At 50.9% G+C, this 20,067-nt stretch overlaps 1 protein-coding gene across 2 annotated transcripts in view; it reads left to right on the top strand.

The window, feature by feature from the left end:
- Positions 1-20,067, top strand: part of LOC147736746 (uncharacterized) — an 85,113-nt gene that overhangs the window by 53,560 nt on the left and 11,486 nt on the right. The window contains exons 1-2 of one of the 2 annotated variants that reach the window (XM_086953464.1): positions 5,838-6,296; positions 19,460-19,520. The gene's annotated coding sequence lies outside the window, so the exon portion shown is untranslated. Of the gene's footprint in view, positions 1-5,837; positions 6,297-19,459; positions 19,521-20,067 lie in introns of those variants that run through there. The other variant, XM_086953462.1, reaches the window with a different exon arrangement.

The following is a 20,067-nucleotide window of genomic DNA, read 5'->3' as shown; positions in this document are numbered from 1 at the left end:
TCCTCCCCTCGTGATTTCGAATCGAGCCGGTTTGAAGAGACTGTCTTTGATGTCTAGCTGTCGAAGCTTAGGGCAGAGAGATAGGGAGGCTTTTCGACGTTCATTTGTTTCCTTGGAGAAGGCCACCGCCAATCGAACTTCATGTACGTACCATGGATTGGGTCTTCCGAAAGTAACTGTCTACACTGCTCATGACGCTGGCAGCAGGCAATGAGGGGTCATGGACCTGAGGACGACCCCCTCTTTGGTGGACCTATGTGGTGGGCTTGCTGTATTTCCAAGAGGGGGAGGTGATGCTGGTGAGTGCCAGTAGTGTATATCTGAGGAAGGTTTTTGGGTCAGTCCCCTCTGTGGTTTTCGGGAAACCAAACAAGCGCAAATTATCTCGCTGACTGGAATCTTCCAAATCGATCACTTTGCTACATAGGATTAGGAGTTCCTGGCCTCGCTCCGTCAGCATGTGGACATGGTCCAACAACAAAGAGACTTGTTGTGTCAGTCCGTCCACCCTGGTCTGGCAGCTTGCGTGTTCGATCGGATGGATTTGGATTCTGATGTTAATGCAGAGATATTCGCATTCATGCCCTCACGTCGCCAGCTCACAGCTGTGATTTAATGCAAAATACGTTCCATGGTGGGGTCTGTGGCGCTGATGACTGTGGATCGAAGTAGGTCCAAAGCAGAGGAGGCCCTGCCCGTGGGGGCAGATGTAGAGCTAGGCAGGTTGAGGGCCTCAGAGAAAAGCAACTGTTCGGTGGGCTTGCCCATTGTCTTACCAGATCACATCCCCTGCCCTGCAGCTGGTGGGTTCTCCGTGGTGGATCAGGAAAGGAGGGGATGGTGACACCAAGAGCCCCGGGTCAGACCGAAAGAGGTGAAATGGCATCTATGTGAACACTTCTTGGGTTGCAGTGGGTCTACCCAGGCTGCTCAGGGGTGCAACAAATGGTCCGTCGACAGTGAGAGGTGGCTTGTGAGGGACAGTCTATGGCCATGGGCTTCCCAACCTATTGCTCCCGTGTGCCAAGAACCTCCAGCTGACCGCCTCACCATGTGGGAAAAGGGCTGCATAAACCGTTGTCTCCAGTCGTGATGCAGGGGGGGGCCCAGCCCCTCCACGAGTGGCGGGATGGCAGGTAGAAAGATGCTCCAGTGGGGGCACAGCAACAATGCTCAGCAGGATCCCCCCTCAGCACGCCGCGGACCAGGGGGGCCACTCTGTGACCAGGGGGGCCGTGTGGGTTACTGATGAAGGCATGGGTGGTTTGGCTGCCAAGTGAGCAGTACCTCGAGTAGGCAGTCCAGCCTTGCGTCATGCGCCAACCAGGGGATAAGGTACAGATTTCTGTTGGCAGCCCGGGTATCTCGCGCTCAACACCAGGTGTGAATACTTGTAGGGCTGGTGAATTGCAGACCCTCCCCCATGCCTCACAGTCAGTAATCACAGTTGAGTCACTGGAGTTGTGCTAGCGGGTTAGGCTCCATGAGGGCCATGACTGCCTGGGGTGTGGGTGAGTGGTGCACAACCCTGTGCTTGACCGTTTGTTACACCCGTGCTCGGAGTAGAGGTCACCGTCGTATTTGTTGTCGCGGCCACGGCCTAAAAGGATGTGAGTATAATTTCATTACGGCTCTCATTGACACATGATAAAACCAATATATACTAATCAAGATCACATGCGTGAAACAGATGATGGAGTTTAAGAAAAATATCTATAGATTGTCTGATAATAATGTAGTACATGGGACCCACATCTGGAAATATGGTGTATGTGCCCCATGACGTTGCATTCGTGCAAGGGCGGACCCTCTGCTCGGTGGGGGGATCCACTCTGGCGGTACGTAGAAATTAAATGAAGAAGTCAGCAGTCAAATACCACAAATGATGATTGTGTACAACTTTTAACATAGTTACTTAATTTCATTTACATACAGCTATGATGTTTCCTAATTCATGCTCAATTTAATGACCCAGTTTCAAAACCTAATTGAAAGCACCAGCAGAGATGCTCAACTGTTTCTTAAGAAGTTAAAATGTGCAGGACTTAGGATTCTGGCTCTTGTATTGTGATAGACGATATAAACGCACAAGAGGAGAATAAACCCATGGATATTTTCACAAACTTGAATTGAATTGAAGTCCATAGTCACATCTGCACTTCCTATTAAACATTTTTCTTATGAAGCCCTTTTGTCCGATTCACAAAGAGCGTCGGCAGTCGTGGATGAATCTTTGCTCTGCAGCTCCTCACTGCAGAGTTTCTGGCGAGAGTTCAAATGATCTTTGTGAAATGGGCCCATTGTTTACCCATCATGTCTTACCTAAGACTGGAACAAGGCGTCAGTCACAGGCAGCACATGCAGCCTTGGGGGTGCATGGTGGAGAGGGCGTCCTTCTCAAGTGGAGCCAGACAGAGATGGGTTCCAGTTTGCCCACCAGAGAGCGCTCTGGCCACCTCTCCTGGTGAACCTCTCCATCACCCGTCTCCTCTCATCCTGCCACTTCTATTTGATGTCGGTGATAAACCGGACATCCTCCCCCAATGCACTGACGGCATTAGCCAACGGCTGCCATAGCACTGCCTTCTGTCTTCTCCTCTGTGGAGCTTTTCTTCCTCCTCACACTGTTGGTCTAAGTTGGACTTTTGGTCTGAGTTGGACTTTTTGTCTGAGTTGGACTTTTGGTCTAAGTTGGACTTTTGGTCTAAGTTACTCTTTTGGTCTGAGTTGGACTTTTGGTCTAAGTTGGACTTTTGGTCTAAGTTTGACTTTTGGTCTAAGTTGGACTTTTGGTCTAAGTTGGGCTTTTGGTCTGAGTTGGACTTTTGGTCTAAGTTGGACTTTTGGTCTAAGTTAGACTTTTGTTCTAAGTTGGACTTTTGTTCTAAGTTGGATTTTTGGTCTAAGTTGGACTTTTGGTCTAATTTGGACTTTTGGTCTAAGCTGGACTTTTGGTCTAAGTTTGACTTTTGGTCTAAGTTGGACTTTTGGTCTAAGTTTGACTTTTGTTCTAAGTTGGACTTTTGTTCTAAGTTGGATTTTTGGTCTAAGTTGGACTTTTGGTCTAAGTTGGACTTTTGGTCTAAGCTGGACTTTTGGTCTAAGTTTGACTTTTGGTCTAAGTTGGACTTTTGGTCTAAGCTGGACTTTTGGTCTAAGTTTGACTTTTGGTCTAAGTTGGACTTTTGGTCTAAGTTTGACTTTTGGTCTAAGTTGGACTTTTGGTCTAAGTTGGACTTTTGGTCTAAGCTGGACTTTTGGTCTAACCTGGACTTTTGGTCTAACTTTACCTTTGTAGATCGGACCCCAAGAGTGACCACCCCAAAGGAGTCCACAGAGGAGACTTGCTGGCTTTCAAAAACACACAGTAAGAGAAATGCGGCACTAAGCAAAGAATCCTCTTGACAGGAACCAGAATAGTTACTTTCTGGTCGCTCCGACAGAAAGTCGCAGACCTCGCACGCGAAAGCCTCTGCAGGATTGCGGCCACCAGGATATTACCTCAAGAGTGCTGGTTTCTGGGGTTGGATGCCGTAGACAAAAAGGCCTCCGCATGCCGGTTCTGTACACTTACTGGGAAGACACTTCTCCGCGGGTGCAGCACCCAATGTCCTACCTCTCGGAGGAGGTATGTTTTTTTTTTTTTAAACCTTTATTTTTCAGATTTATATCATACAAACCTACAGCGGTTATTAGTCTATAAAACATGTCACATAGCAGGAATATTACAGGGGAGGTACATCAAGAGCCAATCATCCAGTCCACGGTTTCTGAGCTCCCAATCAGAAGACAGTCGCCCTCCGCACAGCGGCACTCCATTCGAGCCACACCCCTAACTGAAGACCCTCCCCCGGCTGCCTGCCGACCATCATCCGCCATGCTCTCACTAGCAGAAGAGGCTACAGCGGCCTCGGGGTCAAGGAGTGTATCACAGAGTCCTCTCCAGACTGCGAGGTCCCAAACCACCATCGTCTCGCCTGCTAAGCTTCATGAAAAATTCTCTTCTCCCTCTTTCTCCCTTTCAATCCATCCACCATCCATCAACCACCATCCATCCATCCATCCATCCCTCCATCCACCATCCATCCATGCATCCACCATCCATTGATCCATCATCCATCCATTGATCCACCCATCCACCATCCATCCACCCATCCATGCACCATCCATTCATTAACCACCCATCCATTCACCATCCATCCATTCACCATCCATCCATTCATCCAACCACCATCCATCCACCATCCATCCATCAACCACCTATCCATTCACCATCCATTGATCCATCATCCATCCATCCAACCACCACCCATCCATCCATCATCTATCCATCCACCATCCATTGATCCATCATCCATCCATCCAACCACCATCCATCCACCACCCATCCATCCATCATCCATCCATCCATTGATCCATCATCCATCCGTCCATCATCCATCCATCCACCATCCATTGATCCATCATCCATCCATCCACCCACCCATACATCCATCCATCCATCTCCCCAGCTCTCCCCCTCTCTGATCGCTTTCTCTCTTCCTCCCCCTCTTTCTCTCCCTCTCTATCCATCCACCAATCTCCCTCCCCTTCTCGCCCCTCTTACCACTTTCTACCTCTCACTCTTTCCTCGCTTTCTCTCCCCCTCCCCTTCTCTCCTCCCTCTCTGATCGCTTTCTCTCTACCCCCCTCTTCTCCCTCTCTTTCCATCCATCCATCCATCCATTCATCCGTCCATCCACCCGTCCGTCCGTCCATCTCTCCCCCACAAACAGAAATAGAGCGGCACTCCAAAAACTAGTGGCAGAGGGGCCCCTCCCTCATAGAGAAGCAGAGGGGCCCCTCCCACCAGGAGAAACAGAGGGGCCCCTCCCACATACAGAAGCACAGGGGCCCTCCCAAAAAGAGAAGCAGAGGGGCCCCTCTCTCATACAGAAGCAGAGGGGCCCCTCCCAAAAAGAGAAGCAGAGGGGCCCCTCCCTCATACAGAAGCAGAGGGGCCCCTCCCTCATACAAGAGCAGAGGTGCCCCTCCCTCATCCAGAAGCAGAGGGGCCCCTCCCTAATACAGAAGCAGAGGGGCCCCCCCTCATACAAGAGCAGAGGTGCCCCTCCCTCATCCAGAAGCAGAGGGGCCTCTCCCACATACAGGAGCAGAGGGGCCTCTCCCTCATACAGAAGCAGAGGGGCCCCTCTCTAAAGGAGAAGCAGAGGTGCCCCTCCCTCATACAGAAGCAGAGGGGCCCCTCCCTCATACAGAAGCTGGGGCCCCTCCCACATAGAGATGCAGAGGGGCCCCTTCCTCATACAGAAGCAGAGGGGCCCCTCCTAACCTTCTACAGGGCCCCCAGGGAGAGGCAGCAGCTGTCCCCCCTGGGGGGGGGCGTTTATTCTGTATTTATTTTAGGAGGTTTATAATGCGTGAACATGGCAGGGGGGAGTCGAGGCGCCTCGGATTAAACATTTAATATCATATGTTATTTACAAGAAGAGATACACACGGTGTGACCTCCCGAGAGGGACAGACATTAGCGGGGTGCAGAGATCTGCCCCCTCCAGGAGAGGCCACTCAAGGGTCAAAGGTCACTTTTTTGGAGATGGATCATTAATTTAAGCGGATCAGGGCCCTGGGCTGAATCACGACATTTGTCATTCCATCACTTTGAGTGACACCTGTCAGTGTGTAGCGCCTCGTATCTGGAGGGAGCTTTAAACCGAGGCTTTGAACAATGCTGAGGAGACCCTGGGATTAAAGCGCCTCGAGCCGCAGCTGCATCCGGGGCTCTGGGCAGGTCCAGGGGAGCAGTGTCTCTCTTCTGGGCCTGTGCATAGCGCCCCGAGGCACAGGGCGAGTCAGAGGCGCTGGATGGGATGGAATGAACTCTGGGCTCCTCTGTCCTGAATGGGAATCCGTCACCGAGAGGCCTGTCCAGAGGAGGGGCTGAGGAGGAGAGGCCTGTCCAGAGGAGGAGAGGCCTGTCCAGGGGAGGGACAGAGGAGGTGTGGAGGAGAGGCCTGTCCAGAGGAGCGGCAGAGGAGGAGAGGCCTGTCCAGAGGAGGGGCAGAGGAGGAGACGCCTGTCCAGAGGAGGGGCAGAGGAGGAGAGGCCTGTCCAGAGGAGGAGAGGCCTGTCCAGAGGAGGAGCAGAGGAGGAGAGGCCTGTCCAGAGGAGGGGCAGAGGAGGAGAGGCCTGTCCAGAGGAGGAGGAGAGGCCTGTCCAGAGGAGGAGAGGCCTGTCCAGAGGAGGAGAGGCCTGTCCAGAGGAGCGGCAGAGGAGGAGAGGCCTGTCCAGAGGAGGTGAGGAGGAGAGGCCTGTCCAGGGGGTGCAGAGAAGGTGAGGCCTGTCCAGGAGTGCAGGAGGTGAGGCCTGTCCCGGGGTGCAGAGGCCTGTCCAGGGGTGCAGAGGACGAGAGGCCTGTCCAGAGGTGCAGAGGAGGTGAGGCCTGTCCAGGGGTGCAGAGGAGGTGAGGCCTGTCAAGGGGTCAGAGGAGGTGAGGTCTGTCCAGGGGTGCAGAGGAATTGAGGCCTGTCCAGGGGTGCAGAGGAGAAGAGGCCTGTTCAGGGGTGCAGAGGAGGGGGGTCCTGTCTAGGGGGTGCTGAGGAGGCGAGGCCTGTCCAGGGGTGCAGAGGAGGAGAGGCCTGTTCAGGGGTGCAGAGGAGGAGAGGCCTGTCCAGGGGTGCAGAGGAGGTGAGGCCTGTCCAGGGGTGCAGAGGAATCGAGGCCTGTCCAGGGGTGCAGAGGAGGGGGGTCCTGTCCAGGGGGGTGCGGAGGAGGCGAGGCCTGTCCAGGGGTACAGAGGAGGTGAGGCCTGTCCAGGGGTGCAGAGGAAGTGAGGCCTGTCCAGGGGTACAGAGGAGGTCAGGTCTGTCCAGGGGTGCAGAGGAAGTGAGGCCTGTCCAGGGGTGCAGAGGAGGTGAGGTCTGTCCATGGGTGCAGAGGAGGCGAGGCCTGTCCAGGGGTGCAGTGGAGGTGAGGCCTGTCTAGGGGTCAGAGGAGGTGAGGCCTGTCCAGGGGTGCAAAAGAGGTGAGGTCTGTCCAGGGGTGCAGAGGAGGTGAGTCCTGTCCAGGGGTACAGAGGAGGGGATGCCTGTCAAGGGGTCAGGGGAGGTGAGGCCTGTCCAGGGGTGCAGATGAGGTGAGGCCAGTCCAGGAGTGCAGAAGAGGTACGGCCTGTCCAGGGGTGCAGAGGAGGTGAGGCCTGTTCAGGGGTGCAGAAGAAGTGAGGCCTGTCCAGGGGGCGCAGAGGAGGAGAGGCCTGTCCAGGGGGCGCAGAGGAGGAGAGGCCTGTCTAGGGGTGCAGAGGAGGCAAGGCCTGTACAGGGGTGCAGAGGAGAAGAGGCCTGTCCAGGTGTGCAGAGGAGGTGAGGCCTGTCCAGGGGGCAAAGGAGGTAAGGCCTGTCCAGGGGTGCAGAGGAGTTGAGTCCTGTCCAGGGGGCGCAGAGGAGGTGAGGCCTGTCCAGGGGTGCAGAGGAGGTGAGGCCTGTCCAGGGGTGCAGAGGTGGTGAGGCCTGTCCAATGGTGCAGAGGAGGAGAGGCTTGTCCAGGGCTCCATAGGAGGTAAGGCCTGTCCAGGGGTGCAGAGGAGGAGAGGTCTGTCCAGGGGTGCAGATGAGGAGGTTCCTGTCAAGGGGCGTGCAGAGGAGGCGAGGCCTGTCCAGGGGTGCAGAGGAGGCGAGGCCTGTCCAGGGATGCAGAGGAGGAGAGGCCTGTCCAGGGGTGCAGAGGAAGTGAGGCCTGTCCAGGGGTACAGAGGAGGTGAGGTCTGTCCAGGGGGCAGAGGAGGTGAGGCCTGTCCAGGGGTGCAGAGGAGGTGAGGCCTGTCCAGGGGTCAGAGGAGGTGAGGCCTGTCCTGGGGCCAGAGGAGGTGAGGCCTGTCAAGGTGTCAGAGGAGGTGAGGCCTCTCCAGGGGTGCAGAGGAGGATAGGCCTGTCCAGGGGGTCAGAGGAGATGAGGCCAGTCCAGGGGTGCAGAGGAGGTGAGGCCTGTCTAGGGGTCATAGGAGGTGAGGCCTGTCCAGGGGTGAGGAAGAGGTGAGGTCTGTCCAGGGGTGCAGGTGCCGTGAGGCTTGTCCAGGGGTACAGATGAGGTGAGGCCTGTCCAGGGGTCAGAGGAGGTGAGGCTAGTCCAGGGGTGCAGAGGAGGTGATGCCTGTTCAGGGGTGCAGAAGAGGTGAGGCCTGTCCAGGGGTGCAGAGGAGGTGAGGCCTGTGCAGGGGTGCAGAGGAAGTGAGGCCTGTCCAGGGGAGCAGTGTCTCTCTTCGGGGCCTGTGCATAGCGCCCTGAGGCTCAGGGCGGAGTCAGATGCACTGGATGGGTGGAATGAACTCTGGGCTCCTCTGTCCTTAATGAGAATCCTTCACCGAGAGCTCCTGGGAGGAGCACCGAGAGGCCTGTCCAGTGGTGCAGAGGAGGAGAGGCCTGTCCGGGGTGCAGAGGAGGCGAGGCCTGTTCAGGGGTGCAGAGGAGGGGAGGCCTGTCCGGGGTGCAGAGGAGGCGAGGCCTGTTCAGGGGTGCAGAGGAGGAGAGGCCTCTCCAGGGGTGCAGAGGAAGTGAGGCCTGTCCAGGGGTGCAGAGGAGGTGAGGCCTGTCTAGGGGTGCAGAAGAGGTGAGGTCGCCCAGGGGTGCAGAGGAGGAGAGGCCTGTCCAGGGGTGCAGAGGAAGTGAGGCCTGTCCATTGGTCAGAGGAGGTGAGGCCTGTCCAGGGGTGCAGTCGAGGTGAGACCAGTCCAGGGGTGCAGAAGAGGTGAGGCCTGTCCAGGGGTGCAGAAGAGGTGAGGCCTGTCCAGGAGTGCAGAGTAGGTGAGGCCTGTCCAGGGGTGCAGAGTAGGTGAGGTCTGTCCAGGGGTGCAGAGGAGGTGAGGCCTGTCCAGGGGTGCAGAAGAGCTGAGGTCTGTCCAGGGGTGCAGAGGACGTGAGGCTTGTCCATGGGTACAGAGGAAGTGAGGCCTGTCCAGGGGTCAGAGGAGGTGAGGCCAGTCCAGGGGTGCAAAAGTGGTGAGGCCTGTCCAGGGGTGCAGAAGAGGTGAGGCCTGTTCATGGGTACAGAAGAGGTGAGGCCTGTCCAGAGGACAGAGGAGGTGAAGCCTGTCCAGAGGATGCAGAGGAGGTGAGGCCTGTTCAGGGGTACAGAAGAGGTGAGGCCTGTCCAGGGATGCAGAGGAGGTGAGGCCTGTCCAGGGGGGGCAGAGGAGGTGAGGCATGTCCAGGGATGCAGAGGAGGAGAGGCCTGTCCAGGGGTGCAGAGGAGGAGAGGCCTGTCCAGGGGGCGCAGAGGAGAGGCCTGTCCAGGGGTGCAGAGGAGGTGAGGCCTGTCCAGAGGGCACAAAGGAGGTGAGGCCTGTCCCGGGTGCAGGGAAGGCGAGGTTTGTCCAGGGGTGCAGAGGAGGCGAGGCCTGTCCATGGGGTGCAGAGGAAGTGAGGCCTGTCAAGGTGTCAGAGGAGATGAGGCCTGTCCAGGGGTGCAGAAGAGGTGAGGTCTCCCAGGGGTGCAAAGGAGGAGAGGCCTTCCAGGGGTGCAGAGGAGGTGAGGCCTGTCCAGTGGTCAGAGGAGGTGAGGCCTGTCCAGGGGTGCAGAGGAGGTGAGGCCAGTCCAGGGGTGCAGAAGAGGTGAGGCCTGTCCAGGGGTGCAGAAGAGGTGCAGAAGAGTTGAGGCCTGTCCAGGGGTGCAGAGGAGGTGAGACCTGTCCAGGGGTGCAGAGGAGGTGAGGCCTGTCCAGGGGAGCAGTGTCTCTCTTCGGGGCCAGTGCATAGTGCCCCGAGGCTCAGGGCGAGTCAGATGCGCTGGATGGGGTGGAATGAACTCTGGGCTTCTCTGTCCTTAATGAGAATCCTTCACCGAGAGCTCCTGGTAGAAGCACCTAGAGGCTTGTCCAGGGGTCAGAGGAGGTGAGGCCTGTCCAGGGGTGCAGAGGAGGTGAGGCCTGTCTGGAGGGGTGCAGAGTAGAGGAGGTCTATCTGTTGGGGTGCAGAGGAGATGAGGCCTGTCCAGGGGTGGGGTTGCAGAGGAGGAATTGGTTGGAAGAATGAAGAGCACGGATGGGAGTATAAGGGATGATGAGTGAATTGATGAAGGCTGGGGCAATACGCGCGCGGGCCATGAAGGCCAAGAATCCCATTTTAAAGAGAGATATCTGGCAGATGGGAAGCCAGTGAAGAGATTTCAAGACAGGTGTAATGTGGGAAGATTTGGGCAGGTGGTGAATAATTCGGGCAGCCTGGTTCTGGATGGCTTGTAATCGGCGTAGTTCATAAGCCGGAATGCCCACGTAGAGACTATTCCCGTAATCAATGCGGGAAAGAATCATAGCTAGCATGATAAGTTTGAGAACATCGGTGGAAAAGAAACGGGACACTTTCCGAATAATACGGAGGGAGAAGAAACATGAGGAGACAACGGAGCCAATCTGGGCATGCTTTTAGAGGTCTCCACTGTCTTTAATGCCCAGGGTCTTTGCAGAGGCCGCTGGTATGGGCGAAGGGCCAAAGGTGGAGGGCCAGAAGGCAGACGACCAAGGGGAGATGGAATGGCCGGTCAGGACCAACTCCGTCTTGTCCAGATTAAGCTTCATTTGGTTGCAATTCATCCACTCCGAGATGAAAACAAGAGTGGAATGAAATTTAGGTAGGGAGTGCAGGGGGGAAGAGAGATCAAAGACAAGCTGGAGGTCATCCGCATAATTATATATGGAGACCCCCATGTCAAGAAGAGAAAGAATAAGGGGACGAATATAAAGATTAAAAAGAAGAGGAAACAGGGAGGAACCTTGGGGGACCCCACAAGGGACCAGGCGGGTTGGTGCAATATGGCCGGACAGATGAACGGCCTGTGTCCGCCCTTTAAGAAAGGAGGCGAGCCAAGAGAGAGCGGTGCCCTGAACGCCCACCGCGCTGACACGGTCGAGAAGGATGGAATGGTCGACCGTGTCAAATGCAGCTGCCAGACCAAGGAGCACCAGGGCTTGAGGCAGGTTGGAATCCGCCTTACTCTTGAGCTCGTCTAGGACGGACAGGACCACTGACTCGGTAGAGTGGACTGGGCGGAAACCCGCTTGGTGGGAGGCCAAGAGATGGTTATCCTCAATGAAGGAGGAGAGACGAGAGGTAGTATAGCTCTCCAATATCTTTCCAAGGTATGGGAGAAGGGAAATGGGTCTGAAATTGGAAGGAAGGGAGGGGTCTGCACCAGACTTTTTTAGGATGGGGCGAACTATAGCAGATTTGAAAAATTGCGGAACTAGACCAGAGGAAATAGAGGAGTTAAGGAGGAAAAGAATGGGATCAGGACAATGAGTGAGGAGCTCCCTTAGAATATGAGCTGGAGCACAATCAGCCGGAGAGCCTGACTTTACTTTCCGGAGTAGAGCCAGAAAGGTATTTAGAGAAATGGGTGGAAACTGCTCAAGGAACAAAGAGGGCAAAGGCGGTAAGGGGGAAGGAGGGGAGAGAGGGGGTTGATTTGTTGGAGGAATAATAGATTTGATCTTCGCGATCTTTTCTAAAAAGAAGTCGTGAAGAGACAGACAAAGGGCTTGAGAGGGGACGGGATTGGAGTTGGCTCTGTCTGAGGCAACTAAGTTGCGGACTATGGAAAAAATTTCCTTAGGTTTATTAGCTGATAGAGATATTCTCCGAGAGAATAGCCTTCTTGTAATTCATCAAAAGAAGCTTATATTTGGCTCGCAAAGAAGGACAGTAATTGCGTCTCCAATGACGTTCGGACCGTCTAAGGTCCAGTTTAAGGGTTTTCAAATCATCTGTGAACCGTTTTTGGGCATCATGGGGGCGGCAGATCTTGACTTTTCTAAGGGGGGCAACGCGATCACAGGCGGAGGGCAACCACTGATTCACAGCATCTACTTGAAGATCAAGAGAGAGGGTCCCTAGGTCCGGGGGAGAAGCAGTTAGAGAGGAACAAAGAAGGTTGAGATCAACCCGATTCCAGTTGCGAGCTGTAACATTCTTAGATAAAAGGTTTTTTTTTTGGGCTCCAAGCTCAATGAGAAATGTTTGTTTTAACTATCGTGCTCTAATATGGAGAAGTGTGGCTCAGGGGTTAGAGGCGGCAGACCCTGAAGCTGAGATTGGCCCTGGACCAGGGTTCAATTCCCCGCCTCGGCGGGTCTTGGGCTCTAAAATTCCACGGACTCGATAATTCTCGCTCCGGTGCCTTCTCGACTCACGGGTTCACACTCTGCGACTCTGAGCAATAGCTTGCTTAATCTCCACAACGGCCCCTCGCGGCGGGATGCCTGGCTTTCACCTTGTGGATACCCTGCCGGGGTTATCTCACAGGGGAATACCAGGACGGGTTCCCTAAGCAAGGGCCGGGAAACCCACTGCGGGTAGCTGTGCGCTATATAAGCTCAAATACATTTACATTTACATATGCAGTATGTGTGCCAAAATAAGCAACGGAAAGCCCAACACAAATATGGTCAGTATAGCAAGTAATCTATAAATCATAAAAGGAGCTGTCATGATATCTGACAGGGTAAAATAACCCCCACCCTCCCACTGAAGCATTGCGCATCAGAAGATCTCTGGGTGTTTGCAGCAGACCCCGTACCTTAGCATGCACAGATGAAAGTTCTACATCACAGTTGTAGCCGCTCTCTTCTCTCTGAAAATCTCCCTCCAAGTGTGTCTTTCACATGTCTGTGCATACCTATATGACAAAAAGTATGTGTTCCCAAAAGACGGCTGCATCTGTATGTTTTGTCTTGGTGCTAGTGCCTGACCAGAAAACAATAACAAGGGGTATTGTTGTTTGACCCTGTTCAATGTGTTCAGACGAGATCCCAGGATAGGACAGAGCACAAAAACAACGGCAGATTCCATGTGAAAGTACAGGGTGGCACAAAGCAAAGTGCGTTTGTATAGTAACGTGTGCAATGCAGAGTACAGCCTGCTTAGGCTACCATTGGTAAAACAACAATCGGCCTGCATGGGACAATTGACGCCCTCACCTTGGTAAGGATAGAAGCACCCAAGATCATGACAGAACTCAGCAGGTAGGCAAAAGTGTTCGAATACATGCGTTTGACACATTTCTCATTTAGTTGTCATGTCAGCCAGGCAAACAAATTAGTTTAAAGAAAGTGCCCAGTTATAGCGTGTCGTTGGCACCCAGGAACTGGGATACCCAAGTGGAAAGACAGCCATTCCAGTAAGAAATCATAAGCTTCTGAGTTGGGGACATTAGCAATCCAATTGAGCAGGTCAAAAGAACAAACAAGCTCTTCAGTGCCAGACGTCGGTAGGACCAACAAAGGACAACCTGTGTTAAGTTTGATGATGCAGAGATCCAGAAGACGCTGTGCTGTTGCACAGGAAGCACCTCCGGTCATCAGCCATAATGCAGGGCTACAAACCAGTTGCATACTCAAGAAATAGTACTGTAATGGGTCACAAAGGAATCCATCAACAGTTTGTGGTGGCATAGCCAGGCAGATGTCCATGGCCCATTGAAAGGGGCACCTGATACAATGAAACACGGGTTGTCCACAGGTGAAATAGGCGTGGTGGAAGGTTAAGCAGAGCTCAGCATCCAAAGCTGCTAAGGGCACCATTCCAAAAAGTTGCAGCATTCGATCACAGTACAGCTGCAGTGATACCTTCACTGGCAAGACCACAAATGAAGCATTCATTGAGGCATAACAGGAACAGGACAAAAATTTCGCAAAGTACATTGAGGATCAGTGGTAACCCACCGAACACGCTGGAAAAAATGGAATGTATAAAAGCGGGATTACTCCAAAATAGTTTAAAAAGATGTCACATGGCTGAAGCCTACAAGTTTCATTAAGTGTGCCAGGCCCATTCTAAAAGAAATGTTAAATATTTGGTGTATCAGTTCGCTGAAATATGGGGAGAGATTTGTATTTAACAATGGCTGTATTTCTCTGGAAGTTCTTCACACCTGCCAATCGAAGGTATCGCGAGCCGACATGAGAGCCACTTCTTACTGAAACAATAACACTTTGAGTTTGATTAGCTTATTGAAATCTGTTTTTTCAAAGTTGGAATTAAAGGCCATAGAGCGCTATATACATTCCCATCTGGGGGGATAAACAGGACATAGTTGCAGCTTCTGACTATCCGAGAAACAAACACCACATACGGAATACCCACCCGTACTCCACAGCAGTCCTGATTATTAAGGACTAAATGGCTTCCATTCAAAAGCAAAGTTATAGTGGGAATTATTATAGGAACTCAAGTTTCTTTTAAATAACATACCAAATTGGGGGTTGAAACATTACAGGCGCTTTGAATTTTAACATGTTGACATCCAAGGGAATGACGACCAATAGGCGAAGTACACTCCCATTCTGTAAGGAAAACGTACCTTTCAGCATGTTGACGACAGGTAAAGGGCAAGGACCATAACTCATATATGTAGCTGCTCCCAAGGGGTTCGTATCTACCTATTGGGAAGTGTTTTATGCAGGCAGTGAACTGAAAGGTTGAGATTGGCAATGAGATAACCCATTGTATTAACAACACTGCTAATGGTGTTGCCTGTAACTAGCGTCTTTCATTGCCATTGATTGCTGTGTTTGTGTCCATAAAAGGGTAAGAACAAAGCGGTACTGTTGAGATAATGCCAAGGTACGCAACCTTTTTTAAGTGTTTATAATGTCCAGCTAAATTGCATAATTGATTTAAGTTGATTTTGATCATGATACAATTTTGCACAATATCAATTACAGATGATACAATATTAGCGAAAGTATAAATACGAGGTGAAAATGTATTAATGTTGTCATTCAGAAAAACAGTGTCATTCAGAAAAATATTTTGCCTGGGAATCAGACATGCACGAAATAGAGATTCTGTACGTTGGACTTGCCAGGACTTAGTGCCCCAAATCAATTTCAAGTCAATATTATCCTTCCAATAGTTGTAGACTTTCAGGACTAGGTTGTCAAGGCGTATATAATAACTTAGTTTAAGAAAGCATATATTTTTTTAAGTAGCGGTTACCATTTAATATAGTAGGATCTTGGGTCCGAAGTGTCATAACTCATGAAATACGTATATTTCATCTTGTGTGTTTCGGAGCTATTCTGAGGCAGAATTGGACAATGCTCCCATTGAGTCTAGTTATATAGTGGACACTGTCAATTAGCTCTATGCAGAAAATGATGGCATAGTTAGCATAGAAGGCCATGTTCTGATGTTAACATGGGCTTCTGTGGGAATTAACAAGGGCGTATTATCAAGCCCATTATCGCCGTTTTATCGGCAGTTTCCTGCCGATAAAACTGCGATAATTTTAACACCGGTCTTTGATAATATGCCCCTTGGTCTCTACATGCTGATGTTCTATGGTCCCAAGCATAGTTCTGTTCCCGAGCAGATTCCCTGCAGCAATCCTTTATTATTTTAACACAATTGTCAATAAAAATGATCACACTTCACGTTCTTCTCGGAGTATGCTAAATAAACTATTTGCACGAAATAGACTAATTGTCCTTGTCATCATCATCAAAATTACTTTATTCGATTAATACAAGTTAATCATAATAGTATACATCACTGTTAAAAATGTTAAAAGAAGAAATTTATCAGTATCAGTCAATAAATGATTTCCTGGATTTGAGACACATACATAAAAAAGGGGCAACACTATAACAGGCTAGCGGATCAGGCAGCATACGTAAAAAATACAGAGCCAAACGACATTGTCTAAAATTGTGCTTTAGTAAAAGCGGAATTAAAACCTTTTCCGGTGGTTACAATAAAATTTACAGAAAAAAAGGATGTGCAAATCAGACTGTCGTGAAGTGTCATCACATGGGCAACACGGGAGATCGTTCGAAGAAAAGATAGCAGCAGGGTGGCCCAATATGCAAGGGAAATAATTAAGCCGAAAACTTAGGAAAAGAAACCTGTGCCGTGGGATTGTTACAAAGTCCAGATAGGGGAATATCCCCTCAACCTGCAAAGGCCCTTCAAAATTGTCCTTGTCACTTGTGCTTTTCTTCCACCATTGTTGTTTCATTAGTTGGGAATCAATGACCTCTCCGGGATTGGAAGCTCTGGAGGCGTTTCTAAATGAATGTTTATCTTCTATTACTGCCACCAATAGATCCTGTTATGAACCCCAATGTACCCTAATATAGGCCCTACATTTGTAGTTGCACAACCTTTTACCTACATTTGTCTTATCATTGTTCTACATAACAGGTCTGACGCTGACCTTTTACCTAGTTAGGCGGTGCGTAAATGTTGTGTGGTTTTCTCCGAAAACTAGCCTCATTTGTTGTGCATGAAGATTCTCAGTATCACAGCAGGATTACCATCTTCTGCACTCTATACAAGGGTCACCACTATTATCATGCTTGGCCGACATGCCCAGAGTACCATGACACATCTAGGTAGAACCCCTGAGGGTACCTTTTGGGTATTTAAGCACCATATCTTTGCTAGGCAGCCATAGGAGAACAAATTTCCATGCTGACATGCTGTCAGGAGACGCTGAAGTCCCTGCCCACAGACACTCCGGCACAGAGTGGTCTGACATCTCTCAATGGGTGTCCAATCGAGACCAAGACGAGGTCCTTTGCTCTCTCACATCAGGTAATGGGGTTGGCTCTTTCATAGGGGGATTCTTGGCTATACACCTACATGCATGCTAGGTACACTTAGGTACATCTAGTTAGGGTTGCATTGTAGTAGTACGCATTATTATTGTCATGTATCTATATGGCTGCATATATTCACTGTTTTAGCACTACGGTAGAATTTGACTTTCTATTTACTTTATTGGTGCTTATCACAGGATACATCTGTTACTGTCTAATGGTTGTTGCAGCACACGCATTTTATACTAGCATGACGCTGGTTCAATAAATGCTTATTGAAAACGTCCCCATATTTTCTTATGTATATCTCTCTGATTTTAAAACATTTGTAGATGGAGGCCAGAATGTGTTAATTAATTTAAAAAAAAGGCATCCCACAGACTGAGGGGGGTAAAACTCCCCTGCGGCTCCGAAATCTCTGTTTTAGAGCTGTTGATGTGAATGTTCAATAGTTAGTGCATGCCGGGCCACGATGTTTAATTATTGAACATTCACAGCAGTAGCTATGAAAGGAGGGTGGAGTCCGCCCCTTGTTCTCCCTAGGCTCGGCTAAACTGCTTTTCATCTTTCAGGTGAGCCAGGGAGATGCAGGAGCTGAGCAGCAATCCCAGCTCTCCTTCCCAGGCACCAGTGACACTTCGAGCCACTGGAGAAGGAAGGGAGGAAGACTCCTGTGTGCCCTCGAGCACAGTCTCTATCTTTTGCTTTTCTCTGCCCAATCCATATATTTTGAAGAGGCCGGGGAAAGAGAGGTTGTGTATTAAGACACTTTAATGTTGAGAGCAGCGGGCCTGTATCAGATTTTAGAGGCTGATGCTGCTCCTTGTGTTCAATGGAGATCTCAGCATTTCATTGTTCTAAGCTTTGTCCTGCGAAGGTTTGAGTCTAAATTCCAGTTCTTGATCGCCGTCCTGTGGGGCTCCCAAGACACCGACCCTCCACATCATTCCTTTAGATAATTTATAAATAAAAAGCGCCAACTGTAGGAAGCTGGCTCTGCATATACTATACCAAAGTAAGGTATAGTGTGCTCAGCGTCCAGGGAGTCCCCAGAGTTATAGCAGAGGCTAAATTAGGTAAGTACTAACAGCTCTCTTTGTGGTAGTGTGGGCGAGCAGTTAGGCTTATCCAGAGGGTGTGTTATGTTATGTTAGTTGTACTTATGTAGCATACAGCTACCACAACATCAGGGCGTTCCAGCGCTTGCGGACGGGAGACCAGGAAAAGGGATGCTAGCTGGATGGAAAGACAGCAAGGTATAGTCTGTTACTGAAAGACTAGGGAACACGGGCAGAGCAAGCATACATATCGTGTACTAGATGGACGAAAACAACCAGGTTTTGATGTGTTTTCTAAATGCCAAGTGATCATGTGTGCTGCGTGCCGAAAGAGGAATATAGGGCTGGGACCAAGGAACTAAAAGAGAGCTCCCCCGCTCTACTCCTGCTTACCCTAGGAGTACAATCCAGATACAGGTCTGCTGATCGCAATGCTCGCGTTGGAACATATCGTGTACAGAGCTACTGCAGTATCTGGGGGGCCAAACCGTGTGAGATCCTATGGGTGGTACCGAGAGTTTTGAACTGGATTCTCTGTTCGATAGGCAGCCAGTGTAGACAGTGCAGGAGATAGGATGTATGGCAGTGCATAGGGAGGGCAAATAGAATGCAGGTAGCCGCATTTTGTGCCCTTTGGAGTCTCTTTGTGACTGTTTTATTAACACAGAGTAACCGTCCATTGCAATAATCAAGACCTGACATCAGTTCAAAAGAGAGGGAGTTGTCCATCAGGTCCCCTAGATTCTTAACTGCACTTTTCGGTTGGGGAGGAGTGCCCAGTGCAGCAGGCCACCACTGGTAGTCCCGTTTATAAGTGTCCCGGCCTACCAGAAGCACCTCAGTTTTTGAGGAGTTAAGGCAAAGATAGTTATCTGCCATTCAGCTGGAGATGGCCAGGACATCTTCACCGAATTTCAGTTGGTCTTGGGCTGGGTTGCTGGTGAAAGTGAATATCAATTGCGTGTTATCCGCGTATGATATCATATTGATCTGCCAAGCTTTGGCCAAGAGGGCTAGAGGACAGACGTACACATTAAACACTGTGGGGCTTAGCGCAGAGCCCTGAGGGACACCACTGCTGAGGGGATAAATACTAGACAGGTAGGGAGGGGCGTGGATCTGAAAGGAGCGATTGGATAGAAAGGACGCAAACCTTGCCCGAGCCTCACCACTGACCCGATCTTCCTGAGTCGTTGGAGCAGACGCTCATGGGAGACCGTCTCGAAGGCCACACTCAGTACCAGTAAGATCAGTGACGAGGTGTTGCCCATGTCCAGCGACGCCCTTAGCTGCTCGGTAACTGCCAACGGGGCGGATTCCGTACTATGCTTAGGCCGGAACCCGCTTTGTGACCTGCCCAAAATCCCATTAACTTCCAATTACTTGGTCAGGATGCTCTTAACATGGGATTCCATAATCTTGGCCAAGTAAGGAAGCAGAGAGAAAGCCGGAAATTTTCCGGCAGAGATGCATCCACTGCTGTTTTTTTTGCAGTAAAGGAACCAACCTGGTGTGTTTCCAGGATTTAGGCAGGGGTTAAGCATTTATTGTATTCACTCAATCAAGACTGATGGCACACACTCAGAGACTGAATCCAGACCAATTAGGCAAGTACAAAAAAGGTATATTTATGTTTTATTTTAGAACCAAGCAGGACCTGGTCCAGGTAAGCCAAATATATTTCTCAAGTGCTATGTTTTATAAGGCAATGCAGTTGTAGATTAATTTGCAATCCGTACAAGTTGGTATTGGTTCAAAAAGTAGTTAAAATTACACAGTATTTACTTTTGGACTACTTTTGGATTACTTTCAGATTACATCAACTACTTGTGGTGTTATGCCTAGATACCATGCCTGGGATCTCACAGTGCAAGGTAAGTAAGACTTTTTTAAAGTTTGCAGTTTAGTTACTTTCTTCCCATACAAAAGATCAACTATACACAAAACATTTCAGGAACAAAAATACACAACATTAGTTCCTGTGAGAGAATAGTGGTCTCACAGGTAAGTACGAGACTCACGAGTGGGAGCTTTGGGGGGTTCAGACCAAGCTTCCCTAAGGTCTAGGTTGGCACTCAAGTTGCACCACCAGCGGCACTTGGGTGTCCGGGTGCTGAGTGCAGGGGCTCAACGTTAGCCAACCGGGCTAAGAGGGCCTTTGGTTAGGAGCTGCTCTCTGGCAGGCCACTCGGGTGTGGGATCCAAGTTCCTGGGGTTAAGGTGCACCGTCAGTGGCAAAGGGGCGGCTGGGTGCAGGGTGCCAAGTAGACGGCGGAAACCCAGTGCTTCTCAATGGGGACTTTCAGTTTGGAAAAGATCCTGCAGGCTCGGGCATGGAGACTTCCTGAAGGCAACCACCCGCTCGAGAGGTAAGTTGGACTCTTGGGGGATGCCTGGACACCATCGGTTGGGCCACCCAAG

The sequence above is a fragment of the Lissotriton vulgaris genome, chromosome 1_2, assembly GCF_964263255.1.
Source record: "Lissotriton vulgaris chromosome 1_2, aLisVul1.2, whole genome shotgun sequence".
NCBI classification, from domain to species: Eukaryota; Metazoa; Chordata; class Amphibia; order Caudata; family Salamandridae; genus Lissotriton; species Lissotriton vulgaris.
The sequence above is the reverse complement of the archived record's forward strand: the minus strand, read 5'-3'. Positions and strand labels throughout refer to the sequence as shown.